At 39.3% G+C, this 17,595-nt stretch overlaps 2 pseudogenes; one reads left to right on the forward strand and one right to left on the reverse strand.

Moving 5' to 3' along the window:
• The window catches only part of LOC130191112 (mitochondrial import receptor subunit TOM20 homolog), a 26,493-nt pseudogene extending 12,443 nt beyond the window's left edge, over positions 1-14,050 (reverse strand).
• The window catches only part of LOC130190991 (RNA-binding protein 34-like), a 98,955-nt pseudogene that overhangs the window by 29,699 nt on the left and 51,661 nt on the right, over positions 1-17,595 (forward strand).

Consider the following 17,595-nt stretch of genomic DNA (forward strand, 5'->3'; position numbering starts at 1 on the left):
GGTTTTTTTTTTGGTTTTCCCAGGGGGTCCAGAAGTGGGGCCCTTTTTGCGGGGTTTTATTGTTTTTTTACAGGGGGTTTTTTTCCTTTTGTTTTCCCTTTGGGGGGGGAAAACCGCCCCCCCTTTTCCCCCCTTCCCAAAAATGTTTTTTTTTTCCCAAAACCCCCCTTTTTTTTAAAAAGCCTCCCTTTTAAAAACCCCCTTTCCTTTTTTCCCCCCCTTTTTTTTCCCTTTTCCCAAACAAATCCTTTCATTTTAAAAAAAACGGTATTTTTCCCCAATCCAAAAAGGGGGCCTTTACCCCTTTTTTTTTAAAAAGCGAACCCCACATATGTTTTTTAAAAAGGTTATTTTTTAAAAAAATTTTTTATTTAAATTAAATTTTGGGGAATGGGGGGGGTTTTTCCCCCCCTTTTAACCTCATTTTTGTTTTTTTTTTTGGCCAACCCCTTCCCCCTAAAACCGGGTTTTGGGTTTAAACATTAAAACCCCCAAAACATTTGGGGACCCCTTTTTAAAGAATTTCTTAAAATCAAAATTTTCTTAATTGGACGGTGACTGAAACCCAGTTCCTTCCCTGTCAGGTCTTTTGATCCGCCTGAAAAATGCTGAATAAATGAAAATGTCGCCCCAGTCTATCCTCCACCATTCCTGACGGTATTATTGTCTTTAAATGCTTGATTTGTTTTTGTCTAAAATAAGATCAACTGACACTGAGGAATGGACCACCAAATAGGGTGGTTTCCGTAATAAGATTCCGGGGGAACATTGATCTGGATTAACTGAATGGATCTGTTCCTCCTGCTTCCCTTTTTTGAAAACACCCCCTGTTTTTGGCCCCTTCCCAAAATGGCGGAAGTTTTGTTGATATTTTTCCCAAGAAAATCCCTTTTCCCTTTGGGAAGTAATTTTGAAACCTTTCAAATGCAGGGCACTCCCCACTCCACCTGATAAATTTTTAAAAAAGAAACCCCCCCTTTACCTTTTTTTTTTTTTTTTTTTTTTTTTTTTTTTTTTTTTTTTTTTTTTTTTTTCTTTTTTTTTTTTTTTTTTTTTTTTTTTTTTTTTTTTTATTTTTTTTTTTTTTTTTTTCCCAAAGATTTTTCCCAAAAATTTGCCATTTTTTTGATTCCCCCTTGGGTTTTTTTTTAAAATTTAAAAATTATTTTTAAAAAAGGGGGTTTGTTTATTATGCCCCCCTCCCGGGTTTCTCTCTCTTCCTTTTTTTGGTTTTTTCCCCTAAATTTATTTAAAAAAAAGATCTTAACCTTAAATTTAGCTGTACTTTAATTTTTTTTTTAAATTCCTAAATTTTTTAAAACCTCCTTGTACACCGTCTTGCCTGGCCCATAACTAAAAACTTAAATCGCTTCCGTTTATCTGCGAAGTTTTAGACTAAATAAAAGGGTTGAATTTCATCAAATTTAGTCAAATAATAAAACTGTAACAATCTTACCAGACAAAAGGCCGGTTTCAACATAGCAACCCTTTCAAAATTGGTTTTAATCTATTATCCATCTGCTGTAAAATTTGAAGTTCCCATTTTCTATACCCATCTCTACTCTTCTGCTTCCACTTTCCGAACTTTTGGAAAATTTACCCTAGTTTCTCTTCTCCTCTGAACGGGTAATTGACATGTGGCTGCTTTTCCCTTTCTTCCATGTTTTAAAAGAAATGTGTCCTCAGCTCTTAACTCCATTGGATTTTCTTCCAAGAGTTTTTATAAACCAAACACCTTTTACATCAATACCAATCAACATTTAGATAAATCAAGATATTATTTCCCACGGATCTACATACTCTTGGCTGTCTTTCTATCTCCTTATGTCTTTATAATCAATCCTATTGACCTCCTCACTATCCACCCAGAAATGATTAATTTGTTTGTCCTTTTTAAATTGAATGGTTTAGTCAATAACAATTTTTTCCTTAGACAGATACTTGAGTGACTAGTAATGAGATGATCTTTGTTTCCCGCTTTTTCAGACATTTCTAATATTTAATTATCTTGCGCAACTATTATTGAATTCCAATCTTCCTTTCCAATGTGCAGTCCCTTTTAAAAACCAAATTCTGCTATTACTATTATATTCCAATCTTTGACTCTTAGGAATTTCACGGCTGTTAATCTAAATTTCATTTAGTTCCCCAATTTAGTCTCCGTTTTAGTTGCCGTCCTCTTTGTCTCCGATACATGTATCCCTAAATACTTATTTTTAAGTCTTCAAAAATTTATTTCGTTTCTGAAATCCTCTGCTTTTTGGGAAAAATAGGCTTAATTGTTTGTTCACCAAAATGGTAAAACCTCCATCCATTCCTTGTATAGGATTACAAAAAGGGAAATTTTTTTGGGGTGATTGGTTGGAAACCCCATTTCTTGTTAGCCTTCTTGATCTTTTTTTTTAAGTCCATAGTATGATCCTAAAAGGGAGAAAGGGCGGGCCTTATCCAAAATAAAAGCCTTTGAAGATATGGGTAGTTTCCCTTCCAAAAGTAATTGTAAAAATTTTCTAAGACCATTTTCCTTTCGGGACCGTGCTTAAACCTTGAACCTTAAGTATCATGTTCCGAACCAAATTTCCAAGGGAGAAAAACCCATGATTTGTCAAACTCTTCAAAATAGTAATTTTTAATTTTTTTTTTAATGCCCTTTTTTTCAAAAAAATCCAAAAAATTTTTTTCCCCAAATAATTTAAAATTTTTTTTTTTTTCTATTTTTTTTCCCCAAATTCCCCTTTTTTTTTTGGGGAAAATTTCCTGGGTTTTTTCCACTGTATTTCCACTCATACTTTCTAGATACAGGCATGTTGTCTAACTAATCCTCCATTTTAATTTTACCTGGTTTGTTGTTCTGAAAGCCAATCCTTTTGGACCCCTCCAGAGCTTAACTAGGATTTTTTAAGGGCCCAATCAACTGAACTGCCAGTTCTCTAGATCTTACCTGAGCCAGCACTCCCCAGCTGATCTCTCCAGAAAATTTCGTTTCGCCTAGGCCGGAGCTGACGAAAACGCCCCGGGAACTAGCTCTCCTAGGAACTCGGTTCCTAGGTCGCCTCAAAGGAGCATACGCGAGAGTCTGACTGTAGCCAGTTATCAGCTATCTTGAAACGTCTAATCCCTTTCCATGCTACCAAATGCAACGCTGTCTGATCTGCTCAGAATAAAACCCTAATGAGGCTAAATCTTCTACAAATTTATCTCATTAAGAAGGTAGATACACCATTGATGAACTTGTGCCCAAAGATCACTTCTGCCGATTTTTTGCGGTATTCAGAAGCCACAGGTGTAGACCTAAATTCTTGGTCCTATTTGATCCACAAAAAAAAAACCCAAAAACCCAAAAACCCCAAACATTATCACCCAAACACAACTCGATTAAATAATATAACGTGGAATAAGTCCCTTGCCCATTTGTTTTTCTAAGTTAATCAAATTTTTAAAAGTGTTCAAAGTTTCGTCCACTTAGAAAATTTTAAAATAGTTTTTTTATGAAATTTTTTAAATCCTCTTGCTTTCAAATAAAATTAAAAAATTTTCATGGTAAAATTGCAACACTTGAGAACATGCAAATAAAGTGTTCTATATACCAGTTGATGAATGTTGAGCTTTTCTTAAACGAGGAAACTCAGTATTTGACTCTGTCACTCATTTCCCAAATAAATGCAACATACAATTTTTCCCCATCAAACTTATGAAACAGGGTTTTAAAAGGAAGTCGAAAAGTCTCGCCGTTTTAATGACTCCAACGGTTAACCGCGGGAAATGACCCGAAAGGCTACTGGGCCGTGGTTGAAGATGGCAAAACAAGCGGGATGAGGACCAGTTTGATTCATCAATATGTAGGCCAATAAGCATTAACTGAAAATCTGGAAAAGGTTTCAAACTCAAAGAGACGCTCAGGCCAATCTGGAAAATGACATGTGTCCCAAGGTCAGATGAAATGTATAGAAAAGTTATGGTGTTCGACTTTGTTTATGGGTTCTTGACTGGCTGCTTTTCCCGGCTAAAGCTGCAGTAAAGTGACCAAGAGTAGGATCTTTAAATTAATAAAAGACATGTGTACTTTTTGAACCTGGATTTGCAATGTAGTCCTCAAAATTTTCACCGCAACCTGGTCTAGGGAGGTTAGTCACACACGGCGAGGTCCCGAGGCCTTAAGAGAGCTGCGGCAGAAGGGTTCGAATTGCATGTAATCATTCAAAGCTAATTTTAATAGTGTCCTGCAAGAAACATTAATAACCCAGATTTGGAAACGAAAGCCCTTCTTTTAGGACCTAGTTGAGCTGAGTGGGAAGTTACACCTGGGGTTAAAGCTGTGGAATTTTTCCAGTGGTACATCAAGTGGTGTTTAAGGACGATTATTTGGAACAAGAGTTTTTACAGTTGATCTATGCCTAAGTGGAAAAATGAATGTTTGAAAAGAAGGGTTTACTTCACTGGTCCAAGTTTGTTTTCTTCAGGGAAGAACAAGAACCCCGGAAGAAATGGGAAAAATTTTAAGTAAATCCGTAAACAAAAATTTCTGAGACATAGTGAGAATAATCGTATCGCGTCTCTGTCCTTTTAAAACGTTATTGTTAAAATTTGTTAAAGTCTCGAAATAATCGTCTTCTTTTTCCCTTTATCTAAATGTCTCAGCTCATTATCTTGCCCCTTTTAGATTTTAAGAACGAACATTCAGGCAAAAAAAAAGACCAATTTTGGGTAGAGCCCTGAGGCCAGCAAAAAAGGAGCGTGTTGAAGGCAGAAGAGGATGTCCCCAACTGGCAAAGGTCCAGAGAGGGGCTTTAGAATATGCAACTTTACTTAAAAGGTCATGACGGAAACCATTTAAACTACATTTGAAGCATTAATTGAGTTTTATAAAATTTTAAGGGAGAAACTGAAATAATGACAATTTTTCCTCTTAAAAAATTATTCCTGGTTGTGATGATCTAGTAGGAAAATCTTTTTCCTGGTCTTCGGAAGTATTCATGTCCATCGGGTTTGTCTGGGAATTAAACCTGTGGAATTGCCTTCAGTGCCCTCATTATGTTAAGCAATGGGCCCGGTAAGTCACAACCAAAAAAAATCAGCCTGTTTTTAGTTCGCAGGTAAAGGCCCCTTGCGAAGGCCCCCCTTACTACTTCCCTGGGACTGGTAAATAGAATGACTACCAAATGATCACTTTTCTTTTTAAACTGCCTTTATCCCAAACAACTTGACCCCTGGTGTTCCGACCGTGCCGAAGGTCGTCGCTGACCAAGAAATCACGAGGTTCCTCGTGAAGGACGAACCTTAATTGCTCTGTCTTGGAAAAGATGAATGGAGGACTTCAAGGTGCATACGAATCCCTAATCGCCATTTCAGATTGTTTAAATTTTTCAACTATGCCCTTCGGGCCACATCCCCGGTTCGGGTTCACGATTGTTACTCTACGGGTTTAATAGTTGCATCGGGTTCCCTTTGTAAGTATTGTGTGTTTTTATTTTTTGGTTTTTTTTAAAAAGAGCCTTGATGCTTGGAAAATCCAATCGGAAAGGCCAGAAATGTTCTGAGGCCCAGTTTATTTTCTTTGTAGTTTGCCTTTCGGTTCTCTTAACCAATTTATTTAAAGTATTTAGGAGTCCTAAAGCCTATCTTTTTAAAAGTTGGAATTCCATTAATTTTACATGTCATTTCAGCTTGAAATAAATGTTTTTAAATCGAAATGTAACTTTTTCCCCATTTAACTTTCAAATGCTGATACAATGGTCGGTGAAATTATTAAAATAAACCCTTTTGTTTCACTATGCAGGGGTCCTTTATCCGTAATCGCCCATAAGAAAACGCCGGAACCTTCGAGACCCTCAGCGAAAAACCATAAACTAACCCAATCCACGGGGAATTTGAGGATTTCAAGTCTAAAAAGTTTTTAACCGAGGCTCAGAGCCAATCTTCGGGAAAAGCTGGTACAGAGTAAGGAAGGACTTAAAGAAACAAACAAGAGGATTAAATTCCATTTGCGTTGTCTCACTGAGCATCTGGAGATTCCGTATTTAACTTTGAGACTGCAAACAGCCTTAGTTTAGCTGAAATTATTCCCGGGTTTGGTTTCCAAAGACATTTCACCAAATTTTAAATTCTGCTGTTTCATTGCATTTCAAATTTGATGAAAAGGAATTTCGTTATCGTAAGTTTATCTTTGCAAAAATGTTAAAACACTTCAGGTTTTTAAAAAATAAAGGGGTTAAAAGGTTTTATAAAGCCTGCACGTTTTAAATTTTGTGTTCGACAATAAAGGGATTAGACCAAACTACTTCACTTTAAAGCAACCCCGTTTTTAGGAAACAGATCCCCTTTTTTTTGATGCCCCCGGAAAGGGTTTGGGGCCCTTCATTTTTTTAAAAGTTTTTTTGGCCACCCCAACCCTTTCATTTAAGGTAAAAAACCCTTTTCCCGAAAAATACCCCAATGAACGACCTGAAGGGATTTTTCCAATAATTCAATTTAGGTTTAAACCTGGGCCAAGCATTTTTAACAATCATGAGTGGTTTTTACCCCAAATTTTCTAACTTTTAACCATTATCGTCTTCCCAAAAGTGCCAGGTTAAAACCCTTTGGGAAAACAAATCATTTCAGAACAAATTTAACAATAAAATCTTAACTTCGCCGGGGTCATTTTTAAAATTTTCGGAGGATACCATTCAACCTTTATTTTAAACGATGAATTCTTTTTCCAACTTTTCTTTTCCGCATTTCGTCTAACGCCCCCTTTTTTTTTTGGGGGGGGGTTTTTTTTAAGGGGTTTGGGTGGGTTTGGGGGAGGGTTTGAGCTCTCAAAATTTTAACCTTTTACAGGGCCCTTTTATTTTTTAATTTTTTTTTTTTCCGTCGGGCCCCAAATTTTTTTAAAAAAGGGGTTTTGGGTTAAAAAAAATAGTTTTAAAATAAAAATTTGAAATTTCTTTTCGTTTGTAAAAATTTTTAAAGGTGTGAAAATGTCCCGCAACAAACTTTTAAAAACGTTTTCCCTTTTCAGGAAAAATAAAAATCCCCCAAAAAAAACCCTTTTTTTAATTTTGATTACTGTTTTTAGACCCTGCGGGAAGGGACGAAACTAAAACCCCCAAAACGGGGGCGAAAAAAAAAACCCCGATAACCCCCCCAGGGGAAAGGAAAGGTTTCAAAAAAAAGTTCCTGAAACCACCCCCAAAAGCCCCCCCGGGGAAAAGGGGAAAAAATCAAAAAACAGAAAAAAAAAACCCCAAAACGCATCTTTTTGGTTTTTGGGTTCTACTTTGAAAAAAAATTTTTTGGGAGACTCAAAGTTTTAAATTGAGCGTAAAACCTTTGTTTAATTTTTTTTTGGGTTTGTGTGGTTTTTTTTAAAAAGACTTTTCCCTTAAAGGTTTTTTGTCACCCCGTTTATTTGTTCACCTTTTTCGGGGTTTTTATTTATAGGAATCTGTTTCATGTAAAATTTAATTTTTTAAAAATTTAATTTCAAATTCCAAATGGGGAAATTAATATAAAAAAAAATTTTTTTTTCACAAAGCATAAAAGAAAAAAAGAATAAATTTATTTTATTAAACCCAAAATTTCATTTTATTCCAGGCAAAAGGGGGTTTGAAACCAAATAATTTGTGTAAAAGTTTTTTTAACTTTTTTGAGAAAAGCGGCCAAAAATGAGATTGAGGACTGAGGGGGGAAAAAAATTTATGCGCTTTGTTTCCAGGGTTTTGTTTTTTAAAAAAAGGGGTAAAACAAAAGTTTTTTGGGAAAACCCCAAAAAGGGAAAAAAACCCAAAAAGGCGAAAAAGAGGGGACCCCTGGGGGAAACTGGGGCCCCCGGGAAAAAAAAAAGGGGAAAACATCACAACGATCTCTTTTTTTTAAACGATTAAATATTTGGTTAACCAAAATCTTTAAAATGTGGTTTAATAAAATCACACCTGTGTTTTTCCACCAGGATTAATACAACCATTTAGCTTTAAATTGGAGAAGTTTTTCACACTTCAATACCTTTTAAATTTTAATTAACAAATTTTAACATGTTCTTCCAAAAAGCCCCAGACAAAAAACCCAAAACTTAACGTTTAAATTGTTCATTTGGAAACTGAATCATTGTTTCAGAGCCACAACTTACCTTTTTACTCATTATACCTTTATTTCCAGGGGCACAATAAAAGTTATGCTTGGGGAACAGCTGAGGAAAGAAAACGTTTAGTTTGCGGCTTTGTCCTCTCAATCCTTTGCTTTTCGGCTGCGCAAAACAAGTCGTCAACACTTTTATCGGTTCCTATTTCAAATTAAAAGCTAATTTTAAAGGGGCGGACCCCTTTATCCACACTTAAAACAATAAGTAAACATGCACCTCTTTTTTCCTAAAGAATTCAAAAAAATTTTATTTTTCTAATTTAAAGACTCTTCCAAAGGGTAGTACACTTTTTCACCCTGACAGGAACAAACAACTTTAGTTTCTGCAGTATCCTTTTAGATGAGAAACTTAATTTGTCCAAGTACAAAAAATTTAAAGCAAATGCAAACAGTCAGAAAAATTGGGGTTTAGATCCGGACTACCCTGTGTACTTCATGATAAACTTATTTCTGTTTTTTCTCTAAATGAGAAGAGGGAGAGAATGGACGTTGCCCTGAAAGACTGAGGTCTTTCCACTGTGCATTCGTTTTTGAAAAAAGGACGGGGGAAATTGTCACTTAAAGGTTTCAGAGAAAGTTTCTTTAATTAAACCGAAATTTTTTACTTTTCAAAAATATTGACTTTTAATAAAATGTTTTTTTTTCCTAATTTAGAAGGGTTTCCCTAAAATTTGCTTTTTCCCTGAAGACAGCCTGTGCTTTGTTGGTGTTTACTGACTAACAACCTTTGTGACAAACTTTGAAAAGTCTCAATGATTATGGAATAACAGTCAATGTGTCCATGGAAAAGGTCCCAAGACCTCTGAGGGTCAACACCTTCAGTCTAATGGTTTCAGTTGACATCGATCAGAGAAGAGAGAGCAGCCGAGAAAAAGGTCCAAGACCAGAAAAGTTCCCTGTGAAAAATGCAGGAAACCAAATGAAGGGAAGCCTGCCTGGTGTGCTCAGGAGACCACCTGAGCCTAAAACCGAAAACTTAAACTGAAAGAATCAGCTTCCCCTGTGGAGAACCTGAAACCCTTTGTGTCTGAAGATCACCGTCCTCGGGAGTTTTCCCTGTGGGAAACCACCGGGGCCCAATTCTGCAGTGCACTGTTTGGAAAAGATGCACCAATGTTGGTTCCTCAAACCCAGATTAAAGGAAAAAGTGGAGGCTGCAAAAGGGCCCCAGAGGCAAAAACTCAGGAATGATCCAGGAAAAGCCTGAAATTCAGGAAACCAAACAAGGTGAAGCCTCCGGTGGGGAAGTGAGCCCCCGAGAAAGCAGAGGTGAAGGCTTCAGGCTAAAGGACCCTGTGGAGAACCTGAAGACCAATCCTAACGATAAAGAGGCGGGGAACCACCAAAAAACGGCTAAAACGCCTCAGGGTTGGAAAAAGGAGACTTTGCCCTTGAAACAAAAAGGTGGAAAAAAGGGTCCTCGAAGCCCAACCTAAACCTCGGGAGTGTCCAGCCTAAATTTCAATCCACACCCAACCAAAGGGGGAAAATGGCCAGGGCAGGGTTTCGGGCTCACTTTAAAGGACTGTGGAGAGCTGGGTCTCACTGAGGAGAGCAGAACAAAAAAACCCGGGTGAAGGAAGAGAAGGAACGGTTCTCTAAAACTGATGAAGACCGAAGTTTCTGGACTCCCCCTTTCCCCCAATGCCGGGCCCTCAAACCACCAATCCAACCCACAAACGGCCCAATGTTCCTCCAAAACCAGAGGGACTGAGAAGCGCCTCACGGGAGAGGCCTCATGAAACGCTGGAATAAAAGAAGAAGTGGCCTGAAAGCAAAGGGTCCAAAAAACCAGTGGCTACCGACAGCTGGACAAACCAGAAAGTCAAAACCAGGGAAAACTGCCAGAATGGCTAAACCAGAAAACCAGATAAAAACCAGAAACCAGAATGGAAAAACCTAGAAAACAGAATGGAATAAAACCAGAAAACCAGAGGTTTAAAACCAGTGCAAAAAACCCCAGTTAACCTTCCGAAAACTCAATGAATCCAACCAGAATGGCCTTTTCTGAAAAACCCCCATCCCACCAAAGAAACCCTCCTCTCCCTATCAGAACTCATCCATCTCCTCTGCCCCCTGAGATAGGAAGGACCCATCGTTAAGATTGTGGAGGGGTGTCTCAACGTGTGAGGTTTCTTAAAATATGGAATTTAAGAACTGGAAGCCTGATGGTTAAAAGGGATTCAACGAACACTGAGAGTGATGGACTGCTCTTGATCCTAAAACAGCTCATCCTCGTCTCAACTTGTCTGGTGACAGGAAACAAGTGAATGATACTGATGTGAATAAGATTCTCTTAAACAACCCAGAGAGATTTTCTTCTTCTACTTGTGTCTTAGCAAAGCAAAGTTTCTCTTCAGGCAGATTTTACTTTGAGGTTCAAGTTAAAGGAAAAACTGACTGGGATTTAGGAGTGACCAGAGAGTTGAGCAAAAGGAAAGGAGAGATCACACTGAGTCCTCAGAAGGGTTACTGGACTATATGGTTGAGAAATAGAAAGAAGTATAAAGCTCTTGCTGGTCCTTCAGTTGTTCTCTCCCTGAAGACTCGGCCTCAGAAGGTGGGGGTGTTTGTGGACTATGAGGAGGGTCTGGTCTCCTTCTATGACGTAGAAGCTGCAGCTCTCATCTACTCCTTTACTGGCTGCTCCTTCAAGAAGAAACTCCTCCCATTCTTCGGTCCTGGTCGTTATCATGATGGTAAAAACTCCTCTCCTCTGATCATCTCTCCTGTTGGAGTAAACTAATCACTCTCTTTGGTTATTGTAATGATTTTCTTCATTGAAGAGAATAAATGTACATATCTTGTCTTAATATCATGCAGTTGAACTTGACATCTTACTGTTTACTGTGGTGATTGATTTACACGTCATTATTAAATGTATCCCGTTACATATAAACACATTAATCTCTTAAACTCTGCATCATGACATTAAATGTAGAATTTCAATTAAAATCTGTTAAATCTAAGACATTTATTTCCACGTCCAGAAGAAAGATCCAGAAAAGTAAAGCCTGGTTGACAGAAGTTGTTTCATGACAAATAAATTGTATTCTGTGACTTTCATAATAAAAGATGTTTACAAGCAAAACAAGACTTATTTAAAATAAATAATATTTTTACAGTTCTTACAAGTCCATCTGAAACCATGAGTCAATTGACAGAAAATGAAATGGAAACTATTTGTAATGGTTTAATTAATGTTACCTGGAAAAACAATTCATGTTTCCAGCTTCACAAATGTGAAGTTTTACTACTTTTCCTTTTAATAATGTTAATAATGTCAATGCTTTAGTCATAATGTTGAGGTTTGGCCAAACAAACATTGAGAAGGTGTCAGTTCAGGACGCCGACTGGACACGAGGAGCTGGAGTCCAGATGTGGCTCGTCGTGTCCCAAGTTCTCAGGTACAGAAATAAAAGACATTGGAAATGTTTTCTCACTACAAGCTATTTACTAAACGGATGACACAGCGACCAGCAAGAAGTAGATAGAGGCGTAATTTAATAAAAAGAAAATAATCTCACAAGACAACTTCAGTCTGTCCACATTGTTTTATTTTCCTACAGTGTCGTCCTCTCTCAAAATGGCAAAACAAAACATTTCAGCACTTTTTTACAAAGTGTTTGCGAGTCGAGAACGAACAGAAGACCAAAACAAACTAATTGAAACAATAAATACTTTGTGAGCGGAGAGAAGATTCCCGTTCTGGAACGTTCCACGACTGATAAAGGAACGAGGACGGAGTACCCCTGGTACACGTTGCTGTCGGGACGGAGGGGCTGTTATGATCCAGATACTCTTCATACCCCAAAACGGGTCATTTAAGTTAAAAGACAAACACACACTACTGTCATGGATGAACCAGGAATAAAAACTAAATTCCACTTCCGGAAGTGATGGACGTCGGCCGGCGTGATGGAGGCCGAGGCGTTGGCAAGGTCGTCACGGAGCGTCCACGTGAGGAAGAGGAGGAGGAGGAGGGGGTGGTCTCCTCCTGGTCCTCATGTCGTCCTCGCTCAGACTCTGGGCGCTCACGATCCGCTGCAGGACCGGAGCACAACACACAGCGGGTTAGTCTCTCTTCTCGGTGGCCCGTCGTTATGTTCTTCTGCTCCCGCTTGTTCCAGCGTGGAGAACCGAAGGGCTCGCAGAGGTCCGAGAGGAGCGCTGGGCCCGCCTACCTGGCTGATGCTGGGCAGCTTGGTGAGCAGCATCTGGAAGACGGGCGGAGGCAGAGTCTGCTGCAGCACCTGCAGCAGCTGCTGCGGCTGACCGCACACGGCGATGGCGTTGGTCAGGTGGTCCACGCCTTTCTCTAGTCGCCTGTGGAGCGCAGCACAGACACGAGGCGTGAAGACGAGCACTCGGGGCGTCTCACAGGAAGCCCCTTCTTCTTCTTCTTCTTCTTCTTCTTCTTCTTCTTCTTCTTCTTCTTCTTCTTCTTCTTTTTAGGCGGCTGGCATCCAAACTGGTGCATTACCGCCACCTACTGCCTTTGTTAACTAGAAATATCGAGCACTTTATCCCCTCAAAAAGAAAAGAAAAGAAAAGAAATACCAATTAAATTAAAATAAACTAAACTAAGAAGGGAGCCCTGTCAACTTCAGTGCCCTAAATTCTTCTATTCAACCCTGTCTCCTTCAGATACTGCAGCACCTACATGAAGCCCCTTCTTCTTCTTAGATTTTTAGGCGGATGGCATCCAGTGAACGGTGCATTTCCGCCACCTACTGCAGTGGAGTGTGGACCAGAGACCCTATCCCCTTACAAAACCAAACAAACAAAACCAAACCCAACAAAATACCCACAAAACAAAATCAATAAAACAAACAAAACAAAAGGGAGATTCAAAAATGTCAGTGCTTTAAATTCTATTGCTTAATCCTGTTTCTTTCAAATATTGTAATACTTGTCCTGCCCCCAGTTTTAACGCATCTGTTAGATTTAGTTCCTCCACTCCCAGCTTCCTCTTCAACATGTGTCGCTCAAGTGTGTATTTCTGACAATGACAAATGATCTGTTCTCCAGATTGTGGTCCTTGACAGTCTCACATCGTCCTGTTGGCTGTTTATTGACTAGATGCATTGTTTAGTTCAGCCTTGGCCCGATCCTCAGTCTGGTGACTCTGTGTTCTTCTGCTCTGCTTCTTCTAGCTGGCCTCCCTTTGCCAACTTCCCTCTGCACAGCATACAGATGTCTTCCTGTTTCTACATCACAACTATGCTGCCATTCCTTCATCATGTTTCTTTTGATAATTGTTTTAACTTCTGCTTTGCTGTGTAAATGTCCGTCTTGTGCTGCCTTTCTAACGCTTGTGTTGCTCGTGTATCTGCTCTTTCGTTTCCTTGCACCCCCCTGTGTGCTGGTACCCACATAAATGCTACGACAATACCCATATTCTTTAGACGGAACAGTGTTTCATATGTTTCATTCATTAAATCCTGCCTGCTATGTGAAGTGAATGATTGTAATGAGGATGTTGTTGAACTAGAGTCTGAACAGATGATGACCTTTTGACCCGAACCTCCTCTCCCCACTGCAGTGCTGTTAAGATGGCCAACGTCTCCACTGTAGACACAGACAGATGCTCTGAGGTTCTCTTCTTAACTTCATATCTTAGGGACGGTGACTGCAAACCCAGTTCTCCCTGTCAGGGTCTTTTGATCCGTCTGTAAATGCTGGAATAAATGATAAGTATGTCGTCTCCAGTCTATCCTCCACCATTCCTGCCACGTTATTATTGTCTTTAAATGCTTGGTCTTTGTCTAAAGAATAAAGATCAACTGACACTGAGGGAAAGAGCCATGGTGGTGTAATTGATAGCGGTATTGCAGGAGTGAATGTGATCTGATCCAATGACATATCTTTGGCTAACTTCTCACTGCTCCATGCGAAACACTCCTGCTTGGCCCGGTCTCTTTCCCAACATGGCAGAAGTACTTTTTTTTGTTGGATGATTTTCTCTAGAATGCCCTTGCAGGTCGGCCCAGTAATTTATAGTTCGGAGCTTGCGTCTCAAATGCAGCGGCATCTCACCCATCTCCACCTGCAGAGCAGCCACCTGGTCTTAAAGCACCACAACAGTCTCAGAGCTCGGGATCGCAACACTTCCAGCTTCTTTAGTGACGTTTTTGCAGCTGATCCAAATACGACACAGCCGTAGTCAAGGACCGACCTCATCAGAGCAATATCAAGATTTTTAATCGCAGCCCTGCTGGCTCCCCATTCTGACCCTGCTAGACACCTCATTACCTTCGCATTGAAAATGCGGAAGGTTATGTTTTGATCGCCGTGTATTTATTCATTTATTTATTTATTTATTTATATGCGTGTTATTCGCGTAACAAAAAAAGTTGTAAACCGAATCGCATGAAATTTGGTGGGATGATTGGTTATTATCCGGGGACCATTTGATTAGATTTTGGGATTGATCGGGTCAAAGGTCAAGGTTATGAAAAAGGTCAACATCTTATTGAATCGCATGAAATTTGGTGGGATGATTGGTTATTATCCGGGGACCATTTGATTAGACTTTGGGATCGATCGGGTCAATGGTCAAGGTCATGAAAAGGTCAAAATCTTCTTTTTACCATAGCACGGTCAATTTATATCCAATTGGCATGCAACTAATGCCAACATGTTCAAAATTCAATGCCCAATCATGTGATATGCGAAGGTATGTGCTCTACCGAGTGCCCATTCTAGTTACATTTAGAATCGTTTTACATTTCTTTACTATCCTCTGAATCTGCTCATTCCATGTTAATTTATCATCGAGCCACACACCAAGGAACCTAAAAACTCTCACTTGTTCAATCTTTTGTCCGTACATCTCGATCTGAGCATCAACTCCTCTTTTCCTAGTCAACATGATTGTTTTAGTTTTCCCCACAGAAAATGTGAATCCCCATGAATAAGACCATCTTTCTACCACTTTCACAGCCTCTTGTACTTTACCTTTAATGTGATTTATGTTCTTCCCCCTCTTCCACAGTGCTCCATCATCAGCAAATAGAGATCGGCCAATACCACCCTGGACTTGAAGGAACACATCATTGATCATGATGGAGAACAGTATGGGACTAATGACACCACCCTGAGGTGTCCCATTCTCTACCAGGTATCGTCTAGATAGTGCTGCCCCAATTCTGACTTGAATAAACCTGTTCATTAAAAAATCTTTAATCCAATTATATGTTCTCCCCCCTATTCCTATCATATTTAATTTGATCAATAACCCTTCCCTCCAAACCATATCATAAGCCTTTTCCACATCAAAGAACACCGCCATCACTGACTCCTTGTTCACCTGGGCCTTCCTGACTTCTGTTTCTAAACCAATAATTGGGTCCATAGTTCCTCTACCTTTCTGAAATCCACTTTGATGAGGTGATATCATTCCCCTGTTCTCCATATAATAGCTTAATCTCTCGGTTATCATTCACTCCATCATTGTACCTACATGAGAGGTTAGTGCTATGGGTCTATAATTTGTTGGGTTTGATGAGTCTTTACCTGGTTTCCTGATTGGAATAATCACAGCTTCTTTCCATGATCTAGGAAGTCTCCCCATTTCCCAAATGTTATTATAAAATGATACCAATTTCATCATTGCTATACTACCTAAATGCTTCAGCATTATATAACAAATGTCATCCTTTCCTGGTGATGTAAGTCCTCCTCTTTCTATTGCTCTTTTCAGTTCCTCTCAGGTAAATGGGGCATCACTAGGACTATTCGTATCGTCTCTCTTTCCAAGAACATCGGGGTGAGCTGATGGCGTCCTTTCCCGTCCTCTCTTACCTTCTACCGTCAGGTTGTCAGCGCTGTGGATTTCTGTTGGTGCTTTTGCAATCCTCTCTGCCCTCTCCCCATCTGCCGTTTCCTCCCCTCTTCAACACTGGATACTGCCACACTTTCCTCATTCCTCTCATGCTTCTAATCATCCCCAAATCTCCCACAGGTGTTGCTCTTCCAATTCTGCTACAATAATTCTGCCAGCTTTCCTTTTTTTACTTAATGATTCTACGAACCTTTGCTTGTGCTGCTTGTATTCTATTAAAGTTTGGAAATGATGCGATCTTCTTAATACCTTCAGAGCTTTGTTCCTTTCTTTCACTGCTCTCCCACACTCCTCAGTCCACCAGGGGACTGCCTTTCTTTTCATCCTTCCTTTACTTTTAGAAATTGTTTGCTTCGCTGCTTCCAGTATTATAAATGTCATTTTTGTATCAATCTCCTCAATATCTTCATTTAAGTCTGTAACGGATCCCCGTATATCAATTGGCGTGAGACTTTACTGCTGGTGAACTTCTTTATTTCCTTTCTTCCGTTGTATAATCGTGAACCAAAACTCTTGAATTAAAACCTCCTTGTCACCACCGTAAGAGCGTTAGCCTCATACGGGTCCATTAAAACTATCAAACTTTAAATAAAATGCGCATCCGTCCGTAACATTTAGCCATACCGTCAAGTTTGTATATTAACATAAAATAAAGGTGCACTTCCTTTTAACATTTCAAAATAAAAGTCCAATTTAGCTCAAACCGGAAGTAGATTAAAACATATACAAAATCATTAAAACAATTCAATATAAAAAGGCATACATCAAAACCAATAAAGCTGATACAAAATAAGGCAATCAACACAAAACAATAAACCTTTTAAGGGGTTATTTACAAAGTCTGTTTTCTCCATTTCTTGCTCGCATATATATTTGAAAAGTTCCCATTTTGCCCTATTAAACACCCACTTACCTCTCCCTGTTCCTGACTCCTTTGTAATGCTATTTGACACTTTATTGGAAAATGATCACTGCCCACTGACGTTTCCTCTTCTCCCTCCCACTCGCATATCCCTGCTAAACTCCTCGATACAATGGTGAAGTCTAGCGACATGTTCCCTGTGTGCACATCTAGTCCCTCTGCCATCGTTTAAACAAACCAAATTGTGTTTCTCTAGTAATTCTTCCATTACCTCCCCATTGAGATCTGTTCTTGCTCCACCCCATAATGTACTATGTGCATTAAAATCTCCACATACCACCACCTTGTTGCCACCTATCCTTTCAATTTGTGCCAATCTATTCACCTCTAATTTTTTACAGGGATTATAAAAATGTACAACGATGACCTCTCCTTCCCTTGCCCAGATCTCCACAGTTACATCTTGGAGCTCGGTCCCTATCTTCACCTCTAAATGTGACGTCTTCACTCATAAATGTGGCACATCCTCCTCCCTGACCACCCTCCCTATCACACCGAACACACGCATATCCAGCTAGTCTGAAGTCCACATTTGGTTTGAACCATGTTTCCTGTATGCATATGACATCTGGCTTACTAGGAATATCCCCAACATATTTTTTGAATTCTTGTCCATTTGCCAACAAACTCCGAGCATTCCATTGTAGAACTAGAATGGGCACTCGGTAGAGCGCATACCTTCGCATATCACAAGATTGGGCATTGAATT

The sequence above is a fragment of the Pseudoliparis swirei genome, unplaced genomic scaffold (assembly GCF_029220125.1).
Source record: "Pseudoliparis swirei isolate HS2019 ecotype Mariana Trench unplaced genomic scaffold, NWPU_hadal_v1 hadal_26, whole genome shotgun sequence".
NCBI classification, from domain to species: domain Eukaryota; kingdom Metazoa; phylum Chordata; class Actinopteri; order Perciformes; family Liparidae; genus Pseudoliparis; species Pseudoliparis swirei.